The sequence below is a fragment of the Coturnix japonica genome, chromosome 4 (assembly GCF_001577835.2).
Source record: "Coturnix japonica isolate 7356 chromosome 4, Coturnix japonica 2.1, whole genome shotgun sequence".
NCBI lineage: Eukaryota > Metazoa > Chordata > Aves > Galliformes > Phasianidae > Coturnix > Coturnix japonica.
In genome coordinates this window covers 34476986-34503127 of record NC_029519.1, presented here as the reverse complement: position 1 = coordinate 34503127, position 26142 = coordinate 34476986, and the positions used below count along the sequence as shown (strand labels likewise).

General features: G+C 42.1%; 1 long non-coding RNA gene across 1 annotated transcript in view; it reads right to left on the bottom strand.

The window, feature by feature from the left end:
- LOC107313311 overlaps positions 1-26142 on the bottom strand; it is a 105731-nt gene that overhangs the window by 57640 nt on the left and 21949 nt on the right. The window contains exon 3 of the long non-coding RNA XR_001554916.2: positions 17345-17456. This is a non-coding gene — a long non-coding RNA (uncharacterized LOC107313311). The remainder of the gene's footprint in view (positions 1-17344; positions 17457-26142) is intronic.

Genomic DNA, 26142 nt, shown 5'->3' with positions numbered 1-26142 from the left:
CATAGTCAAATCCTGTCCTCAAGGTCCAGAACTGTGCCCAGGATCTCCCCCTCCCTGCTAAGCTCCTGATAAGACAGAAATCAACAAGGAATGAGCATGTCTACCCTGGTACTCAAAATATCTGCATTGCTCTGCCAACAGCCTCCATTACCCACTCTCATGGTAGTATGCATATCCCTCTCTCAACTCCTCACTCTTCCAGTAGCGAGCTCAGTCCTGTCTTAGAAACAAAACAAACATTTATTTCTGAAGACTGAGACACATCATTTATTTTACATAGCTTAGTAAACTAGCCAACAGAAGAAGAACATGAAGAAGATCAGTGACCAAAAAGCCACATTTGTACAGAAAAACAAGGAAATCTTGGCTCACAACTGAAGCCTGTTAGAAGACTGAAACCATTTATTGCCTCTCAGACTGAAGATTCAAGGTGTGCTTGTGCTGCTGTGCAATACTTCACGCCACACTGCAGAGACATGCTGTACAAAACCGCAGCCAGCCACTGAGCTGGAGAAGACCCTCAACAACTCACAGACACATCCACGCCATCCTCTTTTTCTTAGTTACACCCCTTGAAACACCTATAAAGTTTACCTGGAGCACAAAGTTTTGTGCTGGAAGTAGCAACTCTGTTGCTGCAGCAGCCAGGAAACTACACCTAACTTCCATATGAAGCTGAAGAGCCAGTATAGACTTTGTCTTTTTGGGATTTTCCTCCCATTGACAACATAAGCCTTTGAAACAAAGCTCCAAGGAAAATAAAAATAAATATCCTATCTCTGCATTTAATGGATTTTATGCTGGGCTTTTATCCTCAAGAAGTCATAGTTAACAAGGACACAAACATGCCCAAACCTGATATTTTAATTAAACACTGTATGTTCTTTTTTGCTTTTTCTTACTGGTTTTGTTTGCTTTTCTGTGAGTGTATTCCCTTTATTTAGCAAAGCTAGCAAACCTACATACTTTTTAAGATGCCCCTGTGCAATACGTAATTGAAGCTCCTTGAAATATTTAGGCAGTTCTAAGAGGGAATGTTCTGTAACAATAAATTACTGTAGTGCTAGGGTAGCATGGCAGAGAGAGGGCAGAGTAGCTCTCAAATTCTTATTTCTAGCTACTTATAATTTTGTGTACATGCTAACATTTTTTAGCATTAATACCTAGCCATACCTTTGGAATGCTTTTTTTCTTCCTGCCAGTTCCTAATCGAATTCAGTATTTTAGGAAGAAATCGCTTTTCAGTTATAGCATTCTATTTGTCATACCTGGAACTGAAGAGGTTTTTTGCTTGGGATTTTTTTTCCATTTTAAAAGAAAAGTTTGAAAAAAAATTCAACTGGGTGAGCATACACATGTACAGCTCAGGTCCTTGCACACCAACCCACCAACTTCTCCAGGCTGAGCCTAATACATGTCAACATCTAGGCAAGGACACATCCACCCAGCCAAGCACAGAGACCTCCCTACAGAGCTCTGCTTCTGCTCTGAGCCAAACACTTTGCAGCAGGCAGCCACCATTTACAAGGCATTTAATTCAAAAGGTAAGAAAGACCTCTAGCATTCCTTCTCACTCTGTTTCTGAGAACAGGCCAGTATGCAGCTGTACAGAGCTTACATTTTCACTATTACTTTTTAGGTTCAAGATTGATGAGACAAATCTTAAATACACAGAGTAGAAAGCAACTGCTCATCTCCTATTTCTAAATCATGGAAAATCAGATCACTTCTTTTACAAAATAGCTTAAAATCCAAGTCATCCGGGCCCAGATTTTAAGGTTTTTAGGTGCTCAACCCCCAGTATGAGAGGCATTCAGCACACTTAAAAGTCCATTCTGTGCTTCCACCACTCCAATTGTTTTTCAGTGTTTACATCTTGTTTAGCTCATTCCAGACTTTTATTGTTTTTGTTTGTCTGTCTTCCCAGGTCTTCCTCAAATGTCCCAGGGTTACTTCCTCTCTTCTTTGCAATCTACTTCTGTGCATTTTAAAGAATTACCAGACAGAACACTGCCCTTCACGGGGGATAATGCCAGCAGCACTGACACATTGAAATATGTTGTAGAAGCAAAGCTATGCTTTGCGTCTTAGATGAACCACTGTATAGTGTGAAAGATTCTTTGAACATATATTCACAGCAGTGAATGCTATTGAACCATTACTTTCCAGTGAGGAGTAAAAAGATGGATAAAGGTATCAAAATAGAAAACAGCGTGTCAAATTAACAAAACAGATTGGTTTGATTAAAAGATATAAAAAACACTCAGAAAATTAAGTGGCTGAACAGATACCAAGTGACTTTAAAAAAAAACAAAAAAACGAAAGCTTTTTAATCTATCTTTGTTCCTAAAGATGCTATAAAGCAATATCAGATATACAAATATGTATCTACACATACATACACACGTGCCTAAAAGTGCTTGCAGAATGAGAAGCCTTACTGTAGTACAGGCAATAGTAGCTGAAGAAGTTATGAAGGGAATATGGTAAAGACAAACCCATCCTTCTCTAAGAAGAAAAAAAGAAAGAAAAAAAGACAGAAAGATGTCCTCTCTAATCCGTTAGAATCCTTTGTGGCTGTCAGTGAGAGCAAGGAGAGAAAAACCAAATGACATAGATTATTTGGACTTTCAAAGGGTGCTTGACAAATTCCCCTCCAGAATGTCATTACTAGAAACAAAAAGGCACAGGGCAGGAAGCACAGCAAATCTCAGATCCAAAGCTGATAACGCAGAAAGGCACCCTGCACACAAAGGCATTAGCTCTGGCTCTGCTGCTCAACCCCTCATGCTACCAGGCAAGCCACCCAGCTGGCCTGGACCCCCATCTATCTGCTCACCCATCCACTATGTCACTGTGGGGTGACTAGAGCTGTGCTGAAGAAAGTGACCTCCAAAGGAGAACTCCCACAGAGCAATCTACACTGAAGACTGCAAAATTCGAAGCCTGAATTTCCATTTGACACAGTGGGTTTCATGCTATTTGAAAATACTTACTTTTTAGAAAGTACTTTTTTTAAAGAGTCTAAAAAAAAAAAAACAAAAAAAAAAACCAGCAACAAAACACTGAAGAAATGCTCTGTATTCTACCAGCTGTGATGTGTGATCTGGATAGAAGTGCATACCCATGTTTCATATATTTCTTCCCCTCTCCTGCCACTGCCCCAGGTGAAAGTAACATCAGAAGACCATACATTAGTATTTCTTCTGTCTCAGTAACCTATGGCACTTTTCAGTGCACTTAACAGTATCCATAACAACAACAATTCCTCCAGGATATTTTAATTACAGCATTCTTTGGGACTGCTGATTGTTTATTGTGACAAGATGAAGAACATGGGAAAAGAAGATTCACTGAGAAACGTGCTCTTATGTAAACAGAGGAAAAGGTTGATTTATACCAGTATTTCTGATGCCACAAAATCTCTGTTAGACAGAGAAGATAGGAAGATATGAGCTGGGACTTTGAAGTCCAGAATATCACCTTCTCACACATGAATCCATAGTGAGAAATCTCCGAGGAAGAAGAGGCACGCTGCAGAAATCTCAGTAAAAGGCCTTTCAAAACCATCTGAAATCAGAGCTTCCCATTCTCTTCCAAGTTAATTACTTACTCTCCTTGAAAAAGCAGCAGAAAAAAAATTGCTTACACATGACTTACGAAGAGCAAGCAACAAAGGAATGAAAAAGGAAATGAGAGTTAAAAGAGCACTTTTGCTAAGCTGTGCAATGGAGGAGGAGAGAGGCAGAGTTGGTGTTTTTGCTGTTGAAGGCACAGAGGGATCCTGATTTCCAAACTGGACATCAATACAAGAAAGATAAGGAACAGATGTTGGTTTCCATCTCAGAAACAGTTCAGCCACCTTAATCTGACTGGACCATGTTAGGAAAGCACGCATCATCTAACTCACCTCTGCATGCTCCTTTGCATTCAGTTTATTTCCTTCTTCACTTTTCAAGTTTTCAATTGCTTATTCAATTACTGAATCTTACCTTCCCAAGTAAGAGCAGACACAGCTCTATATTTAAATTCCTATTCTCAATTGTTTTCATATTTCAACAAGGTACATGTCAGCCAGGAAACAAGACAAGTGGCCATCACAATGAACACACCCCACACACCAAGTGATTTAAAGGAATTTGAAGAGGGAAAAGTATTCATGAAAGAGCAGAAGAAGGGAAATGAATGAGGAGTTCAAAAGACTCCTTTCTGCTTCCCCTCACTGTCAAAACTGAAAAAGAAGTGCCAAAACCCTTGTCCCATGCTTGCATCGGCACTAACTGCATCCACACACACCTCCCCAAGGGGAATGCCCCCATCCCGCAGTGGGCAGACCTCGTTGTTCCCACTGGGAATGCTGCTGAGGGCAAGCATACCCCTTCCTGTGCTGTCTAGAAATGCTCCATCTCACTCAGCACAGGCTGGGATTTCTGTACTTGGTCCTCTATTCTAACCTGCCTTTCCAACCCACCTGGTTCTGATTGTCTTCCTCATTTTCAGTTTGTCCTGCTGAGACAATGGAAATGGAGAAACATCACTCAACAGGAAACAGAGTGAGGTTCTCCTCCACGTAAGCACGAACAGCAGCTTCCAGCCCTTTGATAGTTGTCAATTTTGAGTAATCCTGGTGGGTCCATTTAAATCCTTGTTAAGGGCTCCCTAATTCATTAAATATAAATCCAGCAGTTACTTGACTGCGTAATTATTAGGGATAATTTGCAATTAAGCGATTGGCCTGTGATGAAGGGACAGATAATTCATCGGCCTGCTTTGGCATTTTCGCATGGGGTGGGGGTTAATTAAGCAAATCCAGTCAGCTAAATGTCTCTATTCCCACTATATTTTCTCCCACCTTTAAATGCAAACCAGACCTCATGCAGCTGTGCAGGCCAAGAGAGTCTAAGCCTATTAAAGAAATCTTTTAATGGCTGTAAAACTAGGACTAATTGAAATACTGAAATAAAAATATTTTTGCACTATTTTCTCATTGTACAAATCAATCTAAAATAACTCTTAGCGCAATGCATGGTGCACAAACTGCTCTGCCTGACAAATGCAGCATTTAATTTGCACAAATTAGTCCAAGGAGGGGACAGTGTGAAATTAACAGGATTCATTAATTCCATGGCTTCTGCCTTATTGTGCGTTTACACTTCCAAACTCTCAGGTTGTCTACAACTCAACACCTCACTCTAAGGGGAAGAACATTTGAAGCTGGCAGGAATTTTGCATCTCTTTGGGTGCACTCAGACTTTGATTTTTTGAGTCTGCAATTTGTTTACTGCTCGCTTCAAAGCCTGTAGCTGCATTTTATATTGTGCAGTCCCTTCCTTTCTCCTAATCTTGGTCTCAGCTCCTGTCTGACAAAATATTTGTCTGGGTGGCTCAGGTCACTGTGGGACAAGCATGAACAGAGCAGCAGGTGAAGTAATTCAAGAAGCAATTTCCAAACTACTTTATGTTCTATAAAAAAATGTAATAAATCCTCCGTATCGACTAAATCTGAAGTTTTCATGATGCTGTTCCAATATTTGCTCCTATAATGATATCGGGAGATGTTCATTAAAGATCTAATCCAGAGCCCCATGAAAGTCAACAGACAGACTTTCACTGACTTCAGAAGGCACGAATACGCTAGCTTCTATTTATGCTATGGAACACAGCACTCCAAGAACCATAGTATTGGCAAAAATTCTTACAAAATAGATCATCTCAAGTGAACTGTGCTGAAAAGCATTATAAAGCACATCAGATGAAGCAAAACATGAGATTCCTGCAAAATAAGGTGTAACAACTATGTTACATACAGTCACTGGACATACTGCCAGTGTTGAAGCTGATCCATTCTTTCCTAAGCTACAGGATACACTTATAGGTCCAGAGTAATAACACACTGAGAATAAGGGGAAGCAGAACTCGCAGAGTTACTAAACTCCATTTATTCATTAGCAGTACTAATCAGTGCTGAGGTAATGCCAAGGTAATGCAAGGTAATGCAAGAGTCCATGCCAGCTGCCTTTTGCACACAGGTGCCTACTCAAACACCTCATTAGTCTCAGAATGAAAGCAAAAAGGAGCACCAAAGCTTTCATACCTCTTGCAAATCAAAACAAAAAAGAAAGAAGTTGAGACTAACTGCTTTTTATACCTAAACGACAAAGGACAAGTTACCCCAAAGCATATAAGAGGAACTCCTGGAACTGGCAGGAGAAGGACAGGCCAGGGCAGTAAGATGCCAGAGTTCTTATGCTAACATTTACCACTGGATATCCAGTTGGAGCCAGGAATGTAGCACAGTCAAACAGGTAGCCAGAGGTACATGAACAAAGGGGATTGGTGAAATATTATGCGCTAGAAGCTTGTTCACGTTGTAACTCCGTGAGTAATAGGAGAAAAATCATTATCTGGGACCCTCCCAGAAAGCGGACGTTAGTAGGAGGATTTTCCTCTGGGAAACTTTCAAGAGACAACAGAAGAAAACAGAGGTATTTTAATGGTATAAGTATGGTGAAAAATGATATCCTCCATCATACCTAAAAGAGCGGGTGGAACAGGCCTATTTGCTCCCTTCAGGGAGATGAGTTAACCACAGGCTGACTGCAGTCCAGAACACAGCCACAGCAATGACCTAGTTGTGAACAACAGGGACAGACCAAATGTGTGCATGCAGCCTCATTGTTGTGAGCATTTTGTTAAAATAAAGCCATCAGTTCAGCAGAGAAAAACACACGAGCCTCCATTTAGCAAGGTTTCCCAATTGCCTGTGCATCCCCGGATGACTTATTTGTGTCAGTGTGTTTCAGGACACAGCTGGGGCACACAGTGTCATCAAGAAGCACTATTTGATTGTGGTGCAGTACTGCAGATAGCTTCAAGAAAGCAAGAGATTACAGCATTTCCATGTACTGTGCATAACATCTCCATGAAACTTAGTATGAGGCTGAAACTAAAGCTCCAACCTTAAAAGCACATGGTTAAACTGCTGCCTGGTGGACTGACAGACAAAACCACAAAGCTAAACCATCTTTCAAACTTGGGTAACATGATGGAAAGCACAACAACGACAGCAGAGCAGCAAGACCCCAAGCTGCAGCAAGCAAGGATTTGCTCAAACACAACAGCAGCAGGCAAAGAAATAAGGAAACTTCTTACCTTTCAGAAGGCCTCAGGTATGCAGGGATCTTCAGAGAAACACTCTATCCTTCACTGCCAACCTTTAAATGAGGTCTGGGAATGGGTGGACCCTGACTCCACCACTTCTGATCTCCCCCAATCATTGTGTGCACCTGAGCTCCCCTGGTTTGGCCCTGCCTTCACCTCCAGGTGCTCAATCACCAGTTCAGCCTGTGACTCAGCATTATCCACTACAAATATCTTCAATAGTACTTTGGCTACGTGGAGTAGGAATGTCACTTTAAAAAGAGTGGCCTTTGGCAAGGAGCAGATTTCTTTCCAGTGTACTCTTAAGTCTGTTCTTAAAGTTGTACTCAGGCAAACATCCCTATAAGCTAAGCACTGTGCTACTTGAGATATCCTGAATCGAAGCTAAGATAAAACAGAAACAAATGGTGTGGGTCTAGAAGTCATAATTCTTCATCGCTACAATCAATTTAATTACTATGTTAATTTCTGCTCTGTTTGGAAGAGGAAGTTAAGCTAGAAGTCTCATTTTTTAAACTGGAATTTTTATGTACCTTCAAAGAAATACCTCAAGATTTTCCTAACACCATTAGCAGGTATAGCTGCCACTATCAAGTAAACATAAGGAGGCATAACCTCTAGGCATGTTTAAGAAAGCTAAAACTTGGGCACCTGAGCCCAGAAAAGGAGGGTAGCATTTGTTTTTTTCTTTCTTCTTTTACAAATAAATAATAGATCAAAAAGTTTGCTCACATTATCTGCATTCTAAAACCACTTTGTGAGTGACACAACAGCCACTGACTTCAATGCGCTGTTTCTGTGAGCATCACAAACACAAACGGCCCATAACAGAACAGCTTTGATAACTTTTAAATCAGCAGCATGATCAAGCGATATCTGGCTAGTTTTCATACATGTAAACTCAAGCTACTTTTGTAGCACTATTCTGATTCTACTTAAGCCTGCAAAGAACTTAAATATCTCCTTGGCTTTTAAAAGCATAAACTCTTGGTGCTTTCAGTGCCCTTTCACCTTTCCAAGTGCATTTCTTTATCTGAAGAAGTGTCTGCTTAAAGGTGGACCCTCTTTATCTCCATATGCAAGCACTCGTGTTCTGGGCAGTTGGCTCTTGGAGTTACATCTGTGTGTTTACCTACATGCATGCCTGTCTCATTACTAGCAAGACAGCACTGGTCTTGTACAAGGACCTACCTGTGACTCAGATGAGAGGAAAGGGATATCTTCAAATCTGGCATTGGTGGGAGTTGTTTGTAATTTCACACTATTCCATTCTAGTGGGAAGCTTCTAAAATCACACTTGCTCTCCTGGAAAGGATTTGCACAGCTCTAACAGAAAAGCTAGACTAAGATGGATGGGTCTAGGAATGTCACATGGCCTTCCTGAGCATAAGTTATGTTACTAAATCAGCATATTGATCTGGGAACACGGTGTCCTGGAATCCTGAAAATGTCAGGCACAGTCTCAGTGCTTCACTTCTTTAAAATTAAATTAATTTAGCCAGCTTACTATGGTGAGAGAAACCATGATGTCAGATACACGCGGGGGCATTCTAAGTCCCACTGCCTTTAACCGTTTCGAATGGAGTCACCCACAAGGAAGCATCTGGGTTACCATCTCAGTCTTCCTTGCTGGAGACAACAATCAAGGCAGGCAATCTGCATCTTTGCTTAAGCAAAAATCAGGTGTTCCAGGGCTTCACAGCTCTCCATGGATCTCTGGGGATTCCAACCCTGAAACTCTGTCAATGGGGCTAAGAGGTAAGATTAGATGATTACACATGACAATGCTAATCCATCTACCTTACCCATGGGGCACATTTGAGATTAAAGGCTCATATAGTACAAGCCCTTCTACTATGATCTCCAGTTCTGCATATACGTTTAATCAAATATGCTAATTCACAGACATATGGCCATGGTTGCAGAATGTGGTGTGAGCAGGACACTTTTAGCAAGCAGGACTCATCAGCATGAATTTGTTTGCAGGTGTTAGCCATGCATATTTTGTCTGTGGAGCAGTTAGATATTGGCACAAATTGCTTCAAGGGGATAAGGGGACAGTTGGAGAAAATGCATTATGGAGTGGACACATTCTTCTTTCCTAACTTGACAAAACACACAAGGCAATCACGCTTTGCACATAAGGAAAAGGAATAATTGGAAAGTTTCAAAGCCTTTACATTACAATGGAACTGGTCTACACTCTTGACAAAGTAGCAGCACATCCTCTCCTCGCCCCACCCACCATCACAACTAACTTTGGTTCCTGCACCACAAGGACTGCACAACAGTCACAGTACCCACAGCCAGAACTCCCCACCCTGCCCTGTGGCACAAGAGTAGCAGGACTGGCCATGGCTCTACTGGCATGCAGTCGCATGCTGCACAGGGCAGCTCCGTGGCAAGGTGGGGGGCACTGGAGCAGAGGCCGGGGAGAGGAGCCTCTCCTGCCTCCTCCTGGCCTGCAGGCTCACCTGGTCAGTGCTATCACAACCAACTGCTTCCAGGCTCTGCCATCCTCAAGCTGGGTACCCCTCTTCTGTGCTGCAAACTTTACTGCAGCCAACAGGTAGGCCTCCAGCTGGCTACTACATGCTGCTATGGGAACATTTTAACTAGGCATTTTTTATTAGAAATCCTAGAGGTGATGCAGGAATCAATACCGTGATCTGAGGGTCACCAGTGTAGAGACAGATACATCAGGAAGCTGCAGCCAGAGAAAGAGACAACAGGACCTTGTCTGACCTGTACCCTTTAGGGAGGAGGTGGGTAGGCTGTTATCTACTGCAAGAGAAAAATGCACAGCCACAACTCACTGATAGCACAAGCTAGCAAAAGGTGAAAAAGAGCTGAATATGTTATCAAGACATCTACACTTTCTACACTAGATTTCAGCAGAGCGAAGCTGTACAGAGACAGCTTGGCAGCTTCCCTGTCCTGCTTCTCCAGGCAATGATGAAATAACCACCCAAATTTTCTCGCTAGCATAAACTGGAGGATTCACATTGTTCATATATGAAATAGGATTATGCAAAGGAGAGCTGGATTGTAGGTTGTTTGATGGGGAAAGAGGAAAAGCAGTTCTTGGTCCCAGTAGGACCTAAACTCCTTTAGAATGATACAGCTAATACAGCAAAAGGTGATGTTTTTTCTGGAAAACATTATACATGGCAAAATTCTATTTAGCATTTACAGAAACTGAGCAAAAGGGAATAGAGATCCTGGGAACCTATTCAGTTCAGTAAAGAGAATGAGTAGCAGGCAATAAAGCACAGCATCACGTGGAACACAAATACCTGTGCCTGCTGCAGCTAATACAAACAGCTCCCTCATATACCAGACATCCCTTTCCATTTGTCCCACTTGCCCTGCAGAAACTCCTTGTGGCTTGGCTAAATATAGACAGCTCCAACATCCAGCCTCAGTTCCAGCTTTCTGCTTCATGTTTCTCACTGAAGCAATAGCAGCACGGGACATCATCAGGACCCCGATATTCATTTCCTCTCCTCTGCCAGTACAAAGAAATGTCCTGCACACCCCTCTGCCTCTGCTCCATGTGATATTTCCTCACATCTTCCCCAGCCAGGGGAAGGCAGTCCCCTCCCAGACACTTCATCTCAGCCGCTGGGAATGTTCTCAGTTCTGGCTACTCAGGCATACAAAGATGTTCAAGAATATCATTAAATCAAAGCTAATCAGAAGACTCCCCGATCATCTCAAGATACTGTTCAGGCTTCTTCATTTAAAACCCTGCATAGATTTGGCTTAATCTCTTTCACAATCCTTCCCTTTCAGATTCCTCCACTTATCTAATATCGTTTTTTCTTTGTCATTTCCCATGCCCTTCTGACACAGCCTTCCTACAAGTTTTCACCTCATCTCACCATTGATTTTCAAGCCTTGTCTGAGGATGCATTCCTTTTCTCCTCTGTGTCTTAATTTCTCTCCTTGAAAAGCAAGATCTATTTCAGCTCTGCTTCCTCTGTCGAGACAGGGAACAAGGCAAGCATGCTACAGTCGCACTTGCGTCCTAGCCATAGAGGGCATTGCTTGCAGGATAAATTGAGATGCTGCAATACCATCACTCTCTTCTGAAGCTTTATATGCTCCTCAGGTGGTCCTGTGCTGGACCTTGTGCAAAAGCCAGGATTTTACAGACTGCAAGAAGGTTGCTGTTGATGCTGCACTGCTTAGGTCTCACACTGAATACAATAAATCATTATCATTCTTCATTCCTGATTTTTTTCCCGTCCTATAATGCATAAAATAAGTTGGTATTAGCACAAAAGCTGAAGACCTGTGTTTGGTATTTCTTATTTTTCACACCCTTTCCCCCGCACACTCATTTGCACGCTGAACCTCCTTTGTAGGCAGCCATGGATTTCTATCATCTGAGGATCAGAGCGCTATGCATCCATCAAGAAGCATAAAATATTCACAGGAAGAGACTACAAGATGAGGAAGAGGTCCAGAATGCACATGTCAGAGGCACAGATGTACACAGAAAAGGAAGTTCTGCAGACCATAATAAAAATTTACTCCATGGCGAGAACTGTGCATTTTTCCACAGCTGTTGCAGACTTTATGGAACTCAAGAAATCCACCCAATTTTAGAAATCCTAAGAAATTTATCTTTTCATCCAAATCCACGTAAAATCTGAATTTTTCCATAAGAGCTCCCATAAAATTGGGCTACTTCCCTAGTGGATCCTGTGAAATTATGTAGAATAGTGCCATTTCTTTTAGCCCAGAACCTCATTGCTCATCTCAAAACAATAAGACAACTTTGGCTACTGCACCTTTGCAGTTTTCCCCTTCAAATAAAAGAAAAAAAAATATTAAAAAAAGACTATGGAAAAATATAGCAGGACTGAAAATACTCTTCTATAGGAGAGAAAATAAAAGCCCTCAAATATATTATAGTTATAGAAACTTTTGATTTATATATAGTCAATTGCTACTAGTTCAGTAGTAATTTCAACTGAACATTCCTCATTTGACTATGGAGAAACCAATACTGTGAGAATAGATAGTAGAATGACAATGTAGTGAAGTTTGTAATGAGGCTCTCCCCTTGACTTTTCTAGGAAAACAGGAAGGAATGAAGTTATCATTCTGGTACCTGAACAACAGTAAAACTGCAAAAGAGAAAGTGCAACCAGAAACAACTTGAGGGGGTAAATGGCAATGTGATCAATTCATTCTCTTGACAGACTGTTTGTTACAGTTAATTCTCACCACTAACGAAGAGGAGCTGGCTCCACAACACGAGTATTCTTAATCCTCTCCCACTGACTGCTGAGTCACTTGTTCTAGTTCGTTGACAAAAAATAGGAATAAAAATCAATATATCCACTCCAACCCAGCCTTGGTCAGCAGACATCCCAAATCACAACACACCACATGTCTCATTATTGCAGCTCTTAGTTTTATGCAGGGCACTCATACATTAGCAAGAGTGCTGCGTGAGTAAGAAGCAGAAATTAAGGCTGTTTCCCGAGCCTCCAGTTATGCCTCAATTCAGAAGCAACACAACCACAGCTGACAGCAGGATTAAACCCAGGCAGTTGGCCTAAGCTCAGATCCCACAGAAGGCAAAAATAAATAATTAAGGAGAGTTGCAAGTGCCTCTGAGAAACTTCTAAAGGACACAGACGCCAGTGCAGACAAGGAACAGAATATGTAGCAGCAGGAAGATAATGGCCTAAAAAGAGCAGATTAAAATGCCCTTAAATAAATTAAAGGTCTTCAAATTGACTGGGCACAAAGAATTTCAGCCCCGGATTCTTAAATAGCCACCTATGCGACCTCTAAATCACCAGACAGTCACTTCTCAGAGTGCTGGTGGTGGGGATGAGGTGTCCAAGGGCTGGAGGGGAGTAAACAAGACCTTGCTTGGCAAGTGGGGGAAAGCAGAGCTGAAAACTTAGCAGCCAGTCAATTTGTTTTCAATCCTCAGAATAACACCAGAACAAGTAATCAAACTATTTGTAAGCGCCTAGAAGATAACACTGAAATGAATAGCTGCTAGTATGGATTTGTAGAGAATAAATCCTGTCAAATCAATTTAATTTCCTTCTGCCATAGGGCAGTGGGCCTCGTGGACAGAAGCAAAGCATGAGATGTCACATTTCCTGATTTAGTCAAGCTTTTGGGGCTGTCTCTCTCATATGCACACCAATAAAACAGACAGGATGAAACAACTGCAGACAGATACAAAGTGGCTGAACATGCAGAGAAAGTTACCATTCGCCCACAGCCAAAGCAAGCCACCTGGGGGAAAGTACAGAATTACTGTGGATATGATTCTGTTCGGTATTTTCATGAATCATCTAGACCTGAAACAGCATACTGACTGTGCTTACAGACTACACAAATGGGGTGCTCAGGGCAGCTGCAAGTAAGGAGGGCCCCAGTTTGCAAAGATGTTGACAAATCACAGTGGTGCCATAAAATGGCTAAAATTCAACAAGGGAAGAAAAGGGGAAGAGTGCAAGAGAGAGATGGACTCATTGGAGAGCCCTGGAAGAAAACCAGAAAACTACAGAGAAGATTTGGAAATGCTGGGGACTTTAGACAAGAGTTCTTGAGAAGGCAACATTAATACTCTTTAGCGTGTAGAAGATTGTCACGTCCAACGTTCCTGTAAGCTGGAAAGCCCAAACATCAACAGGTTTAACTTGCAGCAAGACAGATGCAAGTCAGACTTGAGGGGAAAACATTTGTAATAGTAACAATAGTGAAGCACAGGAATAGAGCCTGGGAAAGCTGTGGAGATGAGATGAAAACATCATCAGATGTTTTCAGCAACAGCTGAGAAAAAAAAAAAAAACCAAAAAATCTGCCAGGAATGCCGAGTATAACCAATCCCACAGAAGGGAGATAATTTCTTCATGCTCCTTCTATCCCTGCTTGTCTAGATGCCAAATGTCTTCCTATGTTTCAAGGCCTCAAACCACCAAAGCGTATAAACATACAAGTAATCCCATTGACTTCAAAGCAAATACACATGGGTTTAAGCATACATTTAAGTAATTTGCTAGATTAGCTCCTACATGCCTAGGATTTCCAGCTTAGCCAAAGGAAGTATCTTGCAAGAGTGGCTGCCTTTGTTTAAACTCCCCTAGATAGAGATCAGCATCATATTTAAAATGTGGTTTCCTGGATTTAAGTGACAGTGTCTAGGAGAACATTACAGATTTGTGGTATGGCCTTCTAAGCAATTGCTCACTAGCACGGCCTCTATAATGCAGTGTCTGCATTCACTGAAGCTGGCCTGGGGGTAGGAAGTCCAAACAAGGAAATAACATGTAAAAAATAGCAGTGTTTCTATTCACAGGAGCACTTTTTATTTTTTGGAAGCCAGGCTGCATACAGACAGTTTCAATATGTAGTCTCTATTATGTTGAGGACACCAGATTATAAACATGTACAGAGAAGTGAAAGGCTTCCTCTAACTGTCTCCCACACCTCCTTCCATATGCTATCACCAAATGTTTTGTTGTACGCAGATTTTCAGCAGATATCATTGGAATCAACATTTATTTAGCCCACAACTTAGTAGGGTTTGCTACAGGTTATTAACCACCTTCTGACTCTGTCTCTACTGTGCTTCTACTGTATTTCTATGGGGGAAACAATAGTCTTGGATCCAAATATCAGCAGCTACCATGACACCATGAAGGATCAGGGTGCTCTATTTCTTTGACTGTTGAACTGGATTTGAGTCTGAAGCACATGTGGCAGAAGACTGTAGGACACTTTGGTATGCCAGTAGCCTTACTATGTAAGTGGCTGAGCAGGAAAACTGCATTAGATGCAGCCTTTCCTTGCCCTAGGTGCGTAGGAGCAGCTGCCATTTATTTTGTCATTGATTTACACAATAAATCCTTCTATAAAGATTAGGTGCACATATTATAAGCACCTGAAATTATATATACCTTCATCTATCTCCGAGCCTGAGAGAACTTACATCCCCTAGCAACAACACATCCCTTCCTAAGCAAACACCTGATTAAAGACAAGGCATTTTTCAGAGCTCTGGAGCCCTGTGCAAACCAGCTCTGGTGGACTATCAGGTGTGGACTTCACAGAACAGGATCCTATAAATACACAGTGCACACAAGTATTAACTCCATCACGGTGAGCATGATGAGCACCAACCAAGATGCGACGCTGATCTGTCTCACACAGCCAGAAACACATTGCCTAAAACTCTAAGGAAAAAACATACAATCTGGAGCCATCTCTGAAAACAGAAAAGCACCCACCAAGGTTACGGAGCTGCCACTCTCAGGCATAGAGAAAATGCCATTAGAAATAAAAATCAATGTGTTTCTGAAGTTTTCTTCATGTACAGGTCAACACAAGGTTTCCAGGAAACCAGGAATTACCACAAAGGTGGGAAGAAGCTCACATACAGTGAACAGCAGCTTATCCAGGCACAAATGGAGGGCAAAGAAACGGGAAGCAAAGAGAAACCCCAGCCTGCGCCCAGCTCTGTGGACCTGTTCCCCACCCTGCCCTCTACCCGTGCTGCCTGCGGCTTCTACTTGACTGCTCACTCCCCAGTGGGGAGAAAAGCCCCTTCAACTCCTCTTTGTCTTCAAGGCCATCTGATAATACTGCCTGTGAGACCAACAGTCCCAGCACTATGCCTGCTGCCACTCACCTCTTGCTTTACGAGAGCCAATGAAGGCTTCAAGTCAATAGCTTGCTCTGTGCTCGTGACCAGACATGACAATTCTTTGTTTACTTCTACGAATGATTAATTTCAAGGCATCTAAGGGTTTGCTACCCCTTCTGAAGAGTGGCCCTTTTAACATATTTTATTATCATGCCTTATAGTCGAGATACAGAACCAGAACAGCCTGCAGTTACCATTTAAATCCAGCGATACTTCACATTGCACTCTGCTCAAAGAATCTTTCAACATATCAATCCAAATAATGTTTAAAAGCTTGAATGGCAAGAGGCTGTCTGCTCGAGGCTGCCGACACACAGAGTCCCTGTATAAATCATAATATCACTGAAGTCACAAAAACTGCGAATTTTGGTGTCAGCTGTGAAAATATTCCATCTGGTTTCTGTCTTGCAGAAAAAAATGTTTAAAAGCTGTCTAAGTACAGGAAGTTTATTTTTGCTTCATCAGCGCAGCAGAAGTAAGCAGGGTAAGACCAGTGAATAGCGCCTCAGAGCCCTGCCATTGCTCCAGGTGCCTGCAGTGTTTCCAAAAGAGTATTTCAGGTTTCATTCAGACATCCAATTGCACCGCTATTTAATTTCATGCCCTTATTGCAGGCTGAGCAATCCACCAAATTAATTTGTAGCAGTTTCTCTTGAGAATATAACAACAGCAACCATCAGCCCTGTATCATCAATTACCTTAAGATGACTTTGACAACATACTGGGGGGAAGGATTACACATCTGCATCTACATAAAGGGGCATTTATTCCCCTCTCCTGCAAGACCATGGGTGTCCAACCATGCAGCTTCCCTAGGCCATGCTGAGTGAAGAGGAACTGTCCAGGGCCAAATCTACAAAGGTTGCTCTGAAAGTAATGCCTCCTAATTGTTTCCATGGGAACTACAACCGATACAATGAGCATAATAACACTATTTGACACAGCAAATTCTGGGCTACAAAACACTTTTTCAACACAGTCACCACCATTAAATCTGCATTTTCATCAGTGATGAACAGGAGCCTGGATGCTGCTCTCATCGCAATCTGCAGGAGCGGAGATGACGCACTATCTCAACTCTTTCTATGTAGCTCCTGACAGGGACTGATTTTATGCCTTCAACTTTATTTCTCTTTCTCATTTAGGTCATTTATCTATTTAATGGAAACTGTATAGAAAAATTATGATGAAAAATTACACGAGAGATATATTACTTTTTAAATCACTATCATTACCCCATCTGAGCCAATGTGATATTCAGGAAAGAGCCCAACATTCATTTTATTTATGCTTTTGTCACCTTCCTGAAATTCCCAACAGCTGGAATCTCTACACTCTACCAGTCAGACCTAGTATAAAAAGAGACCGTGAGGCCAATGTGAGGGGGAGAAGACTGTGCTGCAGGAGAAATTCAGAGATTCTGAGAACAGAAAAATTCAGAACAATTTTAAAAGGAGTTTAAAAAAGACCAGTGCCCAGAGAACTGGGTGTGCTTACCCCCTCCTTGGATCTCCTCTCCACTAAAACCTGCTTTCCTCCATCCCCACGATGAGCCAGAGGAGCCTTTCAGAGCATCTGGAGGCCTCACAGCACATTCTGAACCAAGCACCTGCAAGAAGACTGATTGTGAGCAAAAGGGCCACCAGAATGACATCATAATTTAACAAAGAATGGAATGGTGAAGGTAAGCCTTACCAGTCCCGGGTTCCTGTATCAGAGCAAGCCCTTTAAAATGAAGCAGTAACTCCATTTCAGAGAGGCTTCCCACAGAAAAAAAAAGCTCATTTTCACAGGTTTTAATCCACTGGTAGAGGTGCTGCTACTGCAGCTTGTTACAGCAGTTAACTCTCCTGTTTCCAATCCCCCTCTATCTGACAGGCATTCCCACACCTTCACCCAGCCCAGCAGGTGCTCTGTTCTCCAGTTGAGGGGAAGGGGGGATGGAGCAGGTAGCAGGCACCCTCCTCACTTGCCTTCCTCTCCCTGGTGGCTCCCAGTTTTTTTTCCCCCTCCCTACTGCTTTTTGTGTGCAGGGGGGAACAAGAGGAAAGAGGCCTTTAAAAAATAGTGGGGAAATGCCATGGTGATTTCAAGATGGAGCACGCAATAGCTATTTCTGATTGTTAACCCAGCTGTAATTATGTAATTATCCACAAAAATTTAGTCAGAGTTTTGCATATCTAAATCATTAACTTTAACAATTGACAGGCTGCTTTGATTAGTATTTTCACAGACTAGCATAGCATACATTTGTCAGCTTTCCTATGATTACTTGTAATTTGGAATTTGTTTATGCAAAATGTTTTTATTGCTTGTTTGGGGGGGAGGGAAGGAAAGGAGGGCAGAGCAGACATGTTTATCCTGTCAGGAGCATCCTACAGAACTTACCAGGGTTGCTGCAAACCATATCTTTGCTGTGTTTTAGTGTCATTAATTTGGTGAACTGATACAGTAAACATTGGCTTGTATTTGTTAACGGGAGAAGAACCAAGGATGAGCTCCACCTGCCACGTGAAATCTTTGATTTTTAGATGAAAATTTAAGTAAATGAATTCAGGAGCACCTAGCACTTCGTGTAACACCATATTTTCAGTCTATTGCTTTCCAAAAACAATACTGATGCACCATGCAATCAGTGTAAACATTTTAAAATGCTGCTTGTGCCAAACACAATAATGCCGGCTCAGCCTTTTCATTCTATGCTGTAATCGATATCATAATTTAAGATGCAGTTTATTAAGCCAAGCAATAATAAATGATCCTATCCTGAACCTGCTAGTAGGTCAGTTCCTGCGCTAAGCTCTCTGACAGAAAAACCTGAGAGCTACACAATATGTTCTTTACAAGGCAAATCCTAATGGAACAGAATTGCGTTGACATGAGGTACCGCACTGATTCTGTTCTGTGGTGTGGATATTCCTGAGTTACCAGCTGGAGGTGAAGTGCCTGAAGGATGTTCATTTTCCTTCTGCCTCCCTATTAAAGACCACATGGACAAAATGCATCTTAAAATAACACACACGCTATCTCCAGACATTTGTTCTGTGTTAGTGCACCCATTTTTCTGTGGCTGGTGGAATGCTGAGTTCATTAACGTTCACCTGACCTCTGAGAAGAGCAAGGAAAGCACGCTTTGACTTCAAAACCAATGACAGACTAGGATTTGTGATTTCATCTGCCCCATGGCAGATGCAGGTTGGTAACTGCAGTTAAAACCTGCCTGTTTCCTTCACAATTCTCAGGGCTCCCTGTAATGGGCAGGGATCCCACATATACCTAACAGCCCCACCTGGTTAGGCCTCACTTTTCTCCATCAGAAGGGAACTTTTACTTTAGAGATGCATTAACAATTAATGGGAAATGCACATTTAGATGGGTAAGATTTTTATTTTTAATCCTAAATCCTTTCACATATGTACAAGTAAACACCATACTCTCATTAGTAGATTATCTGAGCCCCATCATTCAGCACTCAGGTGTCTGAGGCTCGGTTTTAAAATCTTGCTTCCTAGGTACAGCTGACTGCTGGCATATTCACTGTATCAGCTCTCCAAAGGTTGGCTCGCTGTTTGGAATTCATGGGGAGCAGCCCCGTCTGTCTTTGTAGGAATTTTGGCTGCATGACTGAGTACATGAAAATCAGGGAAGCCAGAAGAAAAGAATGATCTGTTACCTGAGTTTCTTTTGCCATTTGAAATCCACTGAAAGAGAAGCATCTTTGTAGCACAAGCTGTTGGCAACTCCTCTCTCCAGAGCACATCATCAGTCCCAAGCTTGCAGCCTTTTATTCTTTTAATTTTAATTGGTAGCTCCTGCCTAGAAACCAGTTGGGAATTGAATTGCTTGTGCATTCCCCATGCTCCGGAGCAATTGCCTGTATATTCTGCGTGCCTCCAAGCAGTTGCCAGCCTGCTCCTCGTGCTTCCTAGTAAATGCCAGTAATCTGTGCACTGGTGTGTAAAACTTACAGTACTTGATTACGTCAGGAGAGAGAACAGCACAAATACAGCGAGTGCTGCTATTTTCACCTTAGCACATGTGCTGTTTTCCAGCCTTCAGCCACAGCACTGTGAGAGCTCAGCTAGAGGAGAGACAAAGAACCCTTAGCCCTGGATTTCCACAAGTTTACAGGAGGCCCAAGAGATGTCCTGGAATTCTCGTCTCTCCCATCTTTTCTCTTGCCTGCCCATCCTACTAGTGTTGACATAAAAGTAGCTTTGCACAGGACACCAGGATTAATGTCTCCCAGACATTTATTTGCTGCATATCCACTGTTTCCTTGTAAAGCTAAATAGTCTCAGGTTCTACTCACCCCGTAAGCTCTTCTCCTTCGGCCAGCAAAAGGCAGAAGTAGACCAGATTGGTTGGCAGAAGCAAACAGAAGCCATTAATTAAAAAGCTCATCTCTCCCTTCTAGAGCCACTTGTCCATGGGCTCCCTTTCCAGTGTTTTTTTTTCCTCTAAGTGGGAAGTGGGATGTGCTAGCTCAAGAGAGAAATGTGCAAGGAAGGGAAGGATAGGAAACCAGAGTGTTTATAATAACATTCCCCCCATCAGGACAGCTCTCCAAGCAAATGAGAGAAAGATGGCAGTGACTTACTTCCTCTAACAGACCGATGGAGGGAATGAAGTGCTACTTTCCAAATCATCAAATCCTAAACAGAACCCCTGCCAAAGCAAAGCCCTCATTACACATCACACTAGGCTAAGCCTAAAGGCCAGCCAACCTGTACAGAACCAAATGAGTATTTCTAACATTTGTTTCTCAGGAGCTGCAGTTGTCCTCAGAAACCAAAGTAAACTAGATTGGATAAGTTCAGAGACTGACTACCAGACATGAGCCTCTGTGTCAAAGGCCTTATCACCCTCATGAGAGAATCAGAATCATCCACAGCTGTCCAGTACTTTCTCCAGGTCATGGGGATAAATTCTTCTTGCTTCTTCGTATCCTCCTTCTTGGTAAAGCCAGTCCTCTCCTTCCCCACCTGTTACGTGTTAAGGAGACACCAGCTCACTCCTTCACTTTCTGTAGCTCCACCTCAGCTGTCTCCCAACCTACCAACCACATAATGGCAACAGTTCCCCTGCCACCAGTGCTCCTGCAATGCATCTGTGCTTTGACCTGTGGTAAGCTCCATACTGCCTGACTTCACACAGGTCAAGGAGATGGTTGTTTTGAACTCTATTCCATTTCCTTGATGCCCACAGCAGTTCCGTGGTTTAACCAGGCATCAGCTTAGTGCTATGCAGTGTCTCACTAACTCCCCAACAAGTGGGATGAAGGAGAGAATTAGAAACCAAACAGAATTCACAAGTTGAGACAAAAACTATTTACTAAGAAAGAAGAGGAAAATGGAAATACACATGCAATGATTGCAATACACATAACCGCAATTCACCAACCAATGCCCCACCAGCTACACAAGGACTCACCACTGCTGACTGATGCCCAGCAACCCACCAGCAGCAGCCAGGCCCCTATCCACAGCTTGTGCCTTTATGGCTTTTCACGTGGCATCATGTGGTACAGAATGACCCCAGCCTCATTCAGGCACCTGTGCTGGTTCTGCTCCCTGCCCCATGCTATCATGGCCACAGCTCTTCCCTGCCACGTTGCCCGGCCTGGCCTCAGTTAGAGATATGAAGTATTTATTCTTCTGATACCTAATACAATGGTAGCTCAGTTTGTTTAGAATTAGCCTTCAACAACATCATTGCTCCTGGCAGTATGTGCATCTGTAAACAACTGTCAAGGATGAAGAAGAGGAGGATTTTTTTCATCAGCAACCTTTGATAAACACCTCGAGAGCTCACTAAGGATTGCAGCCATCACCATCAAACCCACCTGATGCATTAGTTTCACAGCAACAAGGTCATATACCCTATTGGTTTTACACTCTCTTGTTGCTCTCTTTATCTGTTTTAATTAAAATTATTTTAAAATAAAATAAATTTTGCTACTTACATACTTGAATTATGTATATTTTTAAGCAGCCTAGGACAATTCATCTTCACACAGTGCAGACCAGATAAGCCAAAAGGTTGAACACCCATGTACAAAACATCATTCTCAGAGTAATGCTGCTCACCAACTGTCCTACTAGTTTCCATCAGTGATAGTGCTGGGATTCAGCTGAAGGAATATCTGACCTCTAAATCAGGGCATATGCCCACTTCTGTGTGAAACACACACTGTATCCTATCAGCAAAGTAAGTACATTAAACTTGGAAGCAGAGGCACATTATAGCTGGAGCTTCCAAACAGGCTGGGTTTAGCTGGGCCTCACTGCCTCCAAGTGAAGCAGGGCTGGGCTCTGAACCCTTCCTCCTAAGAACCACAGCTGAAAATCTCCCTGTTTCTAACACACTGACAGATTCCTCTCCCTCTTCTCTTCCAGACATTTAAGAGGAATGGTACTTTCACTCCCATGTAATACAGGAAAGCAGGAACTGTCTTTTCTTGCCAGCAGAAAAAATGAGGGCCGTCAAGACGCCTAAATCTTATCGTTTTACCTGTACCATAGGGTAGAGTTTTCTTGGGTGGCTGCAGCTGTGCTGCATAAAAACCACATGAAAATGAACCATTGAACCCAGGCAAATCATGTTCTCTGACATAAAACTGCATACATCGCTCCTGAATGGCATGGCAGCCAAAAAAATGAAGCCCCAGTTCCTCCCATCCTGACCCAAACAGAGACCAACTTACCCTCTTGGCACCTGCTGAGAGTCACGTGCCTCTCAGTTTAGCAGCGATCACAGAACGTGACTCGTCAGCATCAGCTGAACCCAGCACAGGACCATGGCAGCAGCATTTGCAGTGTTGTTCAAACGTTTCTCAGCTGACAGTGCCCTTCATTTACAGTTAACGATAATGTGACAGCCTGTTCTCCCGGTGTACCATCTAAGCACACACAAAATCCTCCATGTGCCTCGGTCCAGAATCCTGTTTTTATCAGAATAGACGTGTGCGCTGAGGCTTTAACCAGCAGCTGAGATGGGGTTTTAGTGTGAGATTTCCAAACCTGTCTCAGGTATTTAGAAGCACAAATTGCAATGAGAGACTAATTGAACTGTGCTTCTAAATCCCCCAGGTGCTTCTGGAAATCTCTCCCCTAATAACTTGGAATCTCCTAAAGAAGAAACCTCACCGAACTCAGACAGGTATGCAGATCCAAGGGTTAAGATTCTGAAAATCACTCCATGCTGGCTTAACTCCCATTGACTTCAGTAGGAACAGAGTTAAGTTGACACTGAGCCTTTCTGAAAATTCCCCTCCAGGTGTGTTTTCTCCATCTGGATTTGAATAATCTGTTAACTGCTGAGACTGCTTTTCAATTTATCAGCACGAAGAATTTAAGGGGAGTTTTTCCCTTAGCTTGTGATGAAATGAGACTCAAAAAACAGTAGCGTATCACCACGATAACTCTATCTGCTAGATCTACAGAAGAAACTAAGTTTATTCACTGCAGGTTTACCATTATTGTTGTTATTGGTATTTGGCAGAAGATGGGAATTGAAAGCACAGACGTTATTGTGGGAGGTGCCGTGCAGTCTGTTAAAATATTTGCACGATGTGCAGGCAAGCTGTCTAACTTAATACTAATAGTCAGGCTCTGGAGTAACCCAAGAATCATAATGAATATCCCCAGTAGGTGTAATTATACAGCAGCTTTTCACTTACTACTTCACCTCCTTGCAGACATTGTCAGGAGACAGGGATTTCCTTCAACTCCCTTGAATGCTTTAGTTTACCTTTTAAATTAGTCCTACTTAGAAGAGTGAGGAAAGCTATTTTTAATTGTTGCCACGTTCTGCAGTTTTGCAGGCTGCATTTTACTCTCTGCGATGGAAGAAATGCAAGGGATACATAATGGGATTCGCTTTCAATTCACAGAACACATTGGGACCCAAACTTTCTTTCTGGGATGCGGGAAATAATAATATGAATAAAAGGAAATTCACAGTAAGGAGCCATCTATTTAGCAACAGCATCACTGAGGACAGGCTGTCCATGGCCCAGGTTCCTTGTGAGAAAAAACAGCAGCATTAATACCACCCACAAACAACACAATAACCACTGCTTTGTTCCCACCAGAAATACGACAGCAGAATCCTGCAGGAGAAGTCATCTGATATGTCAGCTCATTAAATTAGTCAGAATGAGTGAATGGGGAAGAGGAATATACCATTGTAATGTACGTTAATTAACAAATGCCATAAGAGAGGCATTTAAATGTATGAAAATGAATATTAATGAGATTAAAACACCTAATTATTGTGTATCTAATGGTATTTCCAAGAGCATCCAACAGAAAATGCCTAATTGTCATGCATCTAAGGCAACAGTGCAAATCTTCAGACACAAAGATTCAGTGTACATATAGATTGCATTATGACTTCAATTAAAGGCATCGCAAAATATCCGCAATGCAACTGGAATCTGTAAGGTTTGCTTGGTTTTGATGGTAGTTTTTTAAGTTCAATTTATGAAGAACGTTAGGTATGGCCAATTCCTGATATTGCCGTCACACTTCAAAATTGCATGTTTCCTTCTCTTGGTGCTTCTGAAACATTTGACTGAAGCGTTCCCCATTTCTGCACGCATACCTTGATTCTGTAAAAGTACTACAAGAAACAGTGGGCTGCAAACCAGCTTGGAATGAAGTTCTATGGAATTTTTCATGAAATAGCACGAAGCAAAACTCAGTCTGCATGAAATGCACAGAGGGCTACCGAAGGAGAATCCTGAGCTAAAAATAGCATGGATTCCTGGAATTGAAGACTGCCTTGTAATACATATGCATTAGGAAGCTGAAATAAAATTATACAGGCCACTTGAATTCTATTATTTCCTAATTACTCAGCGGTCCGCTTTACAACCTTAATGTTCCTTTAATGTACGTTTTTCAAGGTTTGTTTTTTTTAATGCAGCTGTAGATAGGTAGCTGATTTCTTGATTCCTGATGGAAGGACAGTGGGAGCTCTGGTTTACAGAGGAATTCCAAAGTGGCCGAGCTGTGTGCACATTCCCTCTTTGAGGGTGTATGCCAGGGACGTGTCCAGGAAAGGTTATAATTTAATGACTGCTCTCTGCGTGGTATTTGCAGTCCCAACATGACTAATATCATTCACACATACGATCAATGAAGTCGTAATCCTACCATCAAAGCAATTAACGAAAATAGAGCACGTTAGCTTAGTATTGGAGTCAGAATTGATTCCTGAAAGACAGCTCTTTCCTCTCTCAAATCTGAGTTATTAATATGTATATAAGCACCAATGTGACAAGCACTTTAGATATACCTTGACATATATATTTACTGTCGCTCAAAATGACTTACAATCCATCATATTTTATAAAAATTATATCTTATCCAGGCTTCTAAATTTCTTATAAGATTGTGGTATGGAACTGAGAAGAATGATCCCAAAACTGAGGGGATTTACCTTATCCACTAAGCTTTTTATCCTATCAGAGGAAGAAATTATGTTAGTTTGTATGATTTACTTTTAATAAATCCTTGCTGCCATCTATTTGCCATCCATATTGCTGTAGCTGCATCCCAACTTTACTAATAACTCCAACAACATATTTGTGACTGAATTCCAGTTTAATGCACTGCTTTGGAATGACCAGATTGTGTGATGTTCCCATTCACAGGTAGGTGCTGCTCACCTCAGCACGCTTAAGAACTGAAGGAACAGCAAGGGAGTACTTTACATCACTACATATGCAAAGGTTCTCAGGGGGATTTCCCAACCCTACACCTACAAACCAACAGAGCGCTTCTAATACCACAGTTAGCAGAGGGCAGAACCAATCCGGCAGCAGTATTCTGCACTGGTTGGGATACGATTGGAATCTCCAGCTGCAGAAGAGTCTCCCAGCACCTGCATGCTCTTCAGTTAACTGCCTTCGTGTCAGGAGCACCAGAGGGAGGACAGTCGTGCTGTAGTGTCACGGTTAAGACATAGAAGGGAGTCAAGTTAACAGCTGCTGTGTAACTCACATTTTTGCCTATACTCTCCAAGCATGAAGACAACTTCAGAAAAAGGCACCAATGCGCTTCACTTAAGCCAACTCAAGTTAAAAATTTGAATTATAGTGTATTTTCCTGCAAATAGCTCCACTTCTCATTATTTTTCTCTCTTCTGTCTCTTTCAATCTATAGCAATAAATTGTACTAACTCGGGTTGTGCAGTCTCCCGGTGCACTCTACAGAGAAGGCACATCCTTTGAAAACCAAGAGCAAATACTTGGACTGTAGCATCTGTCTACTGCATGGGAAAGAAAT